The 7896-nt window shown below is 40.3% G+C and overlaps 1 pseudogene; it reads left to right on the forward strand.

The window, feature by feature from the left end:
* Window positions 1–576: 576 nt before the first annotated feature.
* Window positions 577–5705, forward strand: LOC123162046 (putative disease resistance protein RGA3; annotated as a pseudogene).
* The last annotated feature ends 2191 nt before the right edge of the window (window positions 5706–7896 follow it).

Here is a 7896-nt window from a genome sequence, read left to right on the forward strand (position 1 = left end):
CATTTTAGTTACCTTGTAATTTTTTTTGAAAATGTCACAAACACTTGTTCGAAACACTTGAACATTGTTTTAAAATTTTAAAAATAATAAATGGTACTCCCTCTGTCCCATATTAGTTGGCGTCAAATGGATGTATCTAGACGTATTTCAGTGCTGGATACATCCATTTGAGCGTCAATTAATATGAGATGGAGTGAGTTAGGAATTTTTTTTCTCAAAACATTTAATAATATTGTTTAAATACCATGCATATATTTTTGAAACAGGTGAACTGTTTTAAGTGTAGAGAACATTTTTTTGACTTTTTTTTAAGTTGCACGTATATTTTTTTCACACTGCTTGAACATTTTTATATGTGCATTCAATGCTTTTAGTTTTTGAAATAAATTAATTTCTAAAACATATGTATAAAAAATGAACGAACGAAGAGATAGGTCATACTGGGCCGGGCTACTAGAGGCTGCGCTGAGGCCAGCGTACGCTATGTCTTGCAACAGGGACAGCAGACAGGAACGGTTGGATCGAGCATTTGATTATGTAAATGTGGGCCGTAGGGCGGGCCATCTCTCTCTCATTGTCTCAAAAAACAAAATTCTCTTTGCGCATCCTAAACAGTTTGTACCGCATCGCTGAGCTAGCACAGGAAATGCCAGTTTATTAGGCGGCCTTTGGTCCTTCCCCTTGCCCCCACATTAGGTGGGGGTACGGGCCTTAGGCCCGTTAAACTGTACAAATGTATGTATGTATACTACACTGTACAGTATTGTTGTACTTGTACAATACAGATAGAGATGTAAATATAAATTATAAAAAATATATTTTTTTCATCTTCTTTGTTTTCACCTCTATACACCACCGTTACACGCCTGCATGCAAATACACCGATACTACGATCCTTCAGAAGACAAGAACAAACTATCACAGAATCAACCTCAACATACAAAAAACTGAACGCGCACCTGATGATAACTCAGTCTCAGCTTCCGCTAAAATGAATCATACTAACTTGAGGAGGTCATCCTTGGTGGCTTTCCTCCAAATTTCCAACGAATCTTCCAGACATTGTTGACACACAAGAGCTGTAAAGAAAAGTAAATCAGTGGTACACGATGTCACACACAACGACAAACTGAGTTCTTTTTTTTCCTTCTCTGATGAAGTCTTCATCAGTCTTCCCAGGATATTGCCAAGCTCGGATCCTTCGGTCTGTGAAGAAAACATAAACTATATGTGAAGGCGAGAAATAGTCAACTTGTTCCCTCGGTTAGCTTTGGCTGCACAAGACATGAAATAATCAACAAAATCAAAGCGAAGAATCAAACAACCAATGTTACAGACAGTTACACATCAAGTAGATATAATTTCTAACGTGAAATTAGTCGTGCCTAGCGCTATGATCAAATGGGTGTCACATTCGCAGATGACACCATTTAAATGATAATTGTTTGGGAAGACATGTTTTTCTTAAAAAATATCTTCAGCTTCAACTACTTCTAGTTTGCATCTCTAGGAGACTGTAAACAACCCAAAATCATGCCGATTGGAGAAGCTGTTCTGTCTGTCTTCATGCAAGCACTCTTCAAGAAAGTAATTGTTGTCGCTTTTGGTGAGCTGAAATTACCGCAAGATGTAGCCGAGGAGCTGGAGAAACTATCCAGCAGTCTCTCAGCCATTCAAGCTCACGTTGAAGATGCTGAGGAGCGGCAGCTGAAGGATGAGACGGCACGAGACTGGCTTGCCAAGCTCAAGGATGTCGCATATGAGATGGATGACTTGCTCGATGATTATGCAGCTGAGGCCATTCAATCCAAACTAGAAGGACCGTCCAACTACAACCATTTGAACAAGGTTAGGAGCTGTTTCTGCTGCTTTTGGTTCAACACTTATTTATTCAACCAAAAGATATTACAAGACATAAGGAAGGTAGAGGAGAAGCTCGACAGGCTTGTCAAACAAAGAATATTGGCCCAAGCATGATCTGTATTATGGACAGGAAAGAGATAAAAGAGAGACCTCAGAGCAGTTCAATCATCGATGACTCAAAGTGTGTATGGAAGAGAAGAAGATAAAGAGATCATTGTGAAGATGTTGCTCGATCAGAAAAACTCCAACCATGCCATCCTTTCTATTCTTCACATAATGGGTATGGGCGGACTAGGGAAGATGACTCTTAACACAGCTGGTGGGCGGACTAGGGAAGATGACTCTTAACACAGCTGGTCTACAATAAAGGAGCATATTCACTTAAGGGTTTGTCTGTGTGTTTCAGAAAATTTTGATCACATGAAGCTTACCAGGAAAACCATTGAATCAGTCAACAGTGGGGTCTCATCGGTAACAACCAACATGAACTTGCTTCAAGAAGACCTCTCAACAAAGCTAAAAGATAAAAGGTTTCTTCTAGTACTTGATGACGTATGGAATGAGGATCCTGAAAAGTGGTATACATATCGCCGTGCTCCACTTACTAGGGGAAAGGGAAGCAGATTCGTAATAACCACAAGGAACAAAAATGTGGGGATAGTAATGGGCGGGATGGCTCCATACTATCTCGATCAGTTATCTCACAATGATTGCTGGTATTTGTTCAGGAGCTATGCTTTTGTAGATGGTAACTCCATTGAACACCAAAATTTGGTACGAATAGGCATGGAAATTGTAAAGAAGTTGAAAGGCCTGCCACTGGCTGCAAAAGCAATAGGCAGCTTACTATATTCCAAGGATACCGAGGATGATCGGGGAAAATGTATTGAGGAGTGAAATATGGGAATTGCCATCAGATCAGAACAATATACTACCAGCTCTGAGATTGAGTTACAATCATTTGCCGCCCGTACTGAAGAGATGTTTTGCATTTTGCTCGGTCTTTTACAAAGATTATGTGTTTGAGAAAGACAGGTTGGTCCAGATATGGATGGCCCTTGGGTTTATTCAGCCACAGCAGAGGAGAAGAATTGAAGAGATTGGAAGTAGCTATTTTGATGAATTACTAAGCAGGTCCTTCTTCCGATATCACAAAGGTGGATATGTGATGCATGATGCTATGCATGAACTAGCACAGTCGGTCTCAATTGATGAATGCCTCAGACTGGATGACCTTCCAAACAGCAGCAACCCTGCAAGAAGTGCCAGACACCTATCATTCTCTTGTGAAAATAGAAGTGAGACTTCATTTGAAGCCTTTCTTGGATTTAAGAGAGCACGGACACTTCTACTGCTAAGTGGATATAAATCAACGACGAGGTTTATCCCCGGTGATTTGTTCCTCAAGTTAAGGTACCTCCATGTGCTTGATTTGAACCGACGGGACATTACCAAGTTGCCAGATTCTATTGGAAGCTTAAAAATGCTACGGTATTTGAATCTCTCGGGCACTGGTATTGCAATGTTGCCTTCATCAATTGGTAGGCTCTTCAGCTTGCAAATACTTAAGTTGAAAAACTGCCATGAATTAGGTTGCCTCCCACAAAGCATAACCAATCTTGTAAATCTTCGATGGCTAGAAGCAAGAACAGAGTTGGTCACAGAGATATCCGGAATAGGCAACTTAACTTGCCTTCAACAGTTGGATGAATTTGTGGTCCGTACGGACAAGGGATACAAGATCAATGGATTGAAGACAATGAAGGGGATCCGAGGTCATATTTGTATTAAGAATATCGAGAGTGTGGCTAGTGCAGAGGAGGCAAGTCAAGCTTTTCTCAGCGAGAAGACATTCATCAACATCCTAGACCTTGTATGGTCCGATAACAGGAACTTACCATCAGAAGAAGTAAATTCAGACAAAAAGATACTTGAAGTCCTTCAGCCAAATCATGAACTGAAGGAGCTAACTATCAAGGCATCCGCAGGCTCCTCCTTTCCAAATTGGTTAAGTAGTCTTTCCCACTTGCAAACCATCCACTTGTCTGATTGCACGAAATGCTCGATTCTACCAGCGCTGGGAGAGCTGCCTCAACTCAAGTATTTAGATATTGGTGGGTTTCCGGCCATTATTCAAATCAACCATGAATTTTCAGGTACCAATGAAATTAAGGGGTTTCCAGCACTGAAAGAGCTCTTATTTGAAGACATGACTAGTCTTGAAAAGTGGGCCTCTGTAACTGATGGTGAATTTCTTCCGTCCCTCACAGAACTTGCAGTTATGGACTGCCCCCAAGTAACAGAATTCCCACTCCTCCCATCAACATTAGTGAAGTTCAAAATTTCTGAAACAGGGTTCGCTATTCATCCAGAAGTCCATATTCCAAATTCTTGGTTTCCATCGTCGTTAGAATGCTTAGAGATTCATCAGTGTCCAAATCTCAAATCCTTAAAGGAAGGACTGCTTAACCAGCAATTATTGGCTCTCCAGCAGTTAACTATCACTCACTGTTTAGACCTAAAGGAAATGCCAGTTGAAGGATTCAGATCCCTAATTGCTCTTAGGAGTCTTCACATTTATGATTGTCCAAGGCTGGCACCATCAGGACATCATAGCTTGCTGCCCTCCAATCTTGAAGACTTGCGCATCAGCTCTTGTTCCGATCTTATTAACCCTCTTCTTCGGGAGCTTAATGAGCTCTCTTCGCTGACACATCTCGCGATCACCAATTGTGCTAGCCTTCATTCTTTTCCAGTAAAGCTCCCTGTCACTCTGCAAAAACTGGAGATCCTCAATTGCAGTAATCTGATCTACTTGCCTGGTGGTCTCGAAGATGCACCGTGTCTATCAGCTATAACCATCTTGAAATGTCCTCTCATACCATGCTTACCAAGGCGCCTTACAAAATCGTTGAAAGAACTGTATATCAAAGGATGCCCATATCTAACAGAGAGCTGCCAAGAAAACAGTGGAAGAGATTGGCATAGAATTGCTTATGTACCAATCATGGAGATCGATGATGATACCAACATATACAGCCAGAGCATATGGAAACGATTATCCTGAATACTTCACAGCATTACAACACAAATGGTATGAACTAGATGCACTTTTCTTCCTTTTTATTGCCTGAACATGTTTTTGTACTAACTGTGAACTGCGTACTCAAACCAATCCTCTACAGGAGATTCCGTATTCATTATTTCACTTATTTTCGCACGTTAGCAAAGAGAGATACTAAGGTTCAAATCTCTCGTGTGTCAAATAGCAAGCAATAAATTACACATTAGGAAACTATAGCAAACATCTGCAGCAACATCATATATTCAAAGAAGAACGAAGAAAAATAACTGGATCTCCAATTCGAGTAATAAGAATGTAATAACAAAAGAAAAACAGCAAAGACTACATCATTTGCCTCATGTACCAAGAATAAACCAGCAAATACTAAAGTTCCCAGATCACAAGAATTTTTTACAGATCAGTCATGTACCATGGTGAGGCCACATCTGTTCAGAAAATAAAACCTAAGATTTAGTTTGCCCATGCACTGTCCCCGCATACATAGTAGTAAGTATTTCTAATCAACGTTACAAAATAGTGTTGCATTACATTCTGAGTAGCGAATTCCAGAGTGATGATTATATACTGCTGGGCTATTAGAAATTGGTGGTCTTTGTACATATGCATCGACTGCCCACATGATGCAGTTCATTCAAATTATATAAAAAAAAACTAAAAAAGGTTCTAGTACTCACTTGTGCAGTTCTTTTCTTTATTTCCAGATTATCGTCTGGATTCTGCAAATAATGTTTGGACGGTGGTGATATCTCAAGAACAGTTTACGTCCCACCTGCCATCAGAAGACCAATTTGAATGTGCAAAACTCGAAGGACCAGAAAACACAACCAGTACTTTTTGAACAAACTATAGTTTAAGCAGAGGAAGTGAAAATACATTATTATTTTCTCGACATTGAACAATACATATACTGCCAGTTGCCAGATCTCCTTTCCCAAATATATGGCATTCCATAATTTTAAGATAGGCTATTTTCAAGATCATGCACTACTATGTAGTACCATCAAGGGTACTATAAGTGAGCTAACAGAATAAGATACTAATAGTTTTACACATGCCTTGTTTATTGTGCAAAACCAGAATGGCATCTATTTAGGAACGGAGACGGTATTAAACATTGGGAACCTGACCTTTCAATGCACTTCATCGTCTCATATCAAAAAGTCTGGCAGCTCCTCCAGGCACGGCTAACAGCCTCCACCATCTTCCAATGCCCAATGGTACTCAGTTGCTGAAATCCTAACTGGCAGGGTTTTCTTTTTTAACAGAAACTGTCAAGAGTTAGGTCACTAGTCATTGATAAGATAGACTGCAATTATGTGATGGCAAGTTAGAGCTACGAGAACAGCGGCATGCACCAAGTACAAGTCAATCTGATTCTCCATGGAGACCAAAAGAATCAATCTGAAACAGTTAGCGAGAACCCGTGAGCTTACAGCGTCCAAACAAAATGGTGGGCGCGTTGCAGATCCGCTCTGCCCTATCTTTTCTCCTCCTTCCTCGCCATGGGTTCGAGCGAGCGACGGAGTGCTCATGGGAGATGAGGCCCAAGTGTTGGTTTGATCAATTTGATATCAATAGAGTGGGCCGAGCCCGCGCAACCACAGTTTCCCACGTCCTTTATTTTCCACACCGTAGCACTCCTATGTTCTAAAAAAAAAGCACTCCGTTTTTTTTTTAGCGTTTGTACCGCATCGCTAGCCTACCGCAGGATGCGCCGGTTTATAAGGTGGCCTTCGCCTCGTCCCATTGCCCCACAGTAGGTGGGGGTACGGGCCTACAGAAAATGTACATACAGCCCTTTGTACAGTCTTGTACTCCCTCCGTTCCTAAATACTTGTCTTTCTAGACATTTCAAATGACTACTACATACGAATGTATGTAGACATATTTTAGAGTGTAGATTCACTCATTTTGCTCCGTATGTAGTCACTTGTTGAAATGCCTAGAAAGACAAGTATTTAGGAACGGAGGGAGTAGATAGATGTACATACTGTTGTGTTGTACATTGTACAATGTATGTATGTAAAAATACAGATGTAAATTAAAAAAAAAAAAATTTCCATCTTCATGTGCTTTATCACTATACCTTACCACATCTGGCCACCAAGTACACCACCGTTACATACTTACATGCAAATGGAGCATACAACGATATAATTCTTCAGAAGACAGAAACAAACGACTGCACAATCAACACCTCGACAATACAAACGACCATAGGTATTTGCCCTATTGAAGAATTTGTCCGATTACTTATTTAACTTGTCGGTTAATCCATACTCGTAGGATCATTGAGTAGCCGATAAATTGATAAATCATTTGATTAGTTAATTAAATAACCGATTAGTCTATTAATCTCCTACTCGTCAGTCAACCGAGCAGCTACCAGTTAACAATCTCATCAAAAAAAGCTCAATCATGCATGTACCTTCATCCATTACATACACAGATACACTACACTTGTAAGGAACTGAACTGGGACCTGCTCGGATAACGGCCGGATGTTTTTTTTTAAATCCCCACCCATATATTAATTAACTTAGAATGTTAATACAATCGTTCATTACAGCATGTTCCACACAGGCCGGAACGCTATTACTAAGAACACCATCAGACTTATTATTAAAACTAAACTTAGCTATCTCGTGCGTCACCTTATTAGCTTTCCTGCTAATCTTGGAGATCTTCACATTCGGCAGCATCTTAGAAATACTGAATGCTTCCTTCTTTATGTCAACAAGGGGAGATCTGTCAAACCTGTAATTTTCAAGAACACCAGCCACAAAAGAACAATCAGTTTCTAATATGATGGGTTGGTGAAGGGTGATACCGATATACAATCCGGAGATTGTCGCTCTAATTTCCGCTTCCTCAGCACTATAGCAGGCTCCAATATAATCCCAAGAGGAAATGATTACTTCTCCAATATGATTCCTGACAACGACCCC

This window comes from Triticum aestivum, chromosome 1A (genome assembly GCF_018294505.1).
Source record: "Triticum aestivum cultivar Chinese Spring chromosome 1A, IWGSC CS RefSeq v2.1, whole genome shotgun sequence".
NCBI lineage: Eukaryota > Viridiplantae > Streptophyta > Magnoliopsida > Poales > Poaceae > Triticum > Triticum aestivum.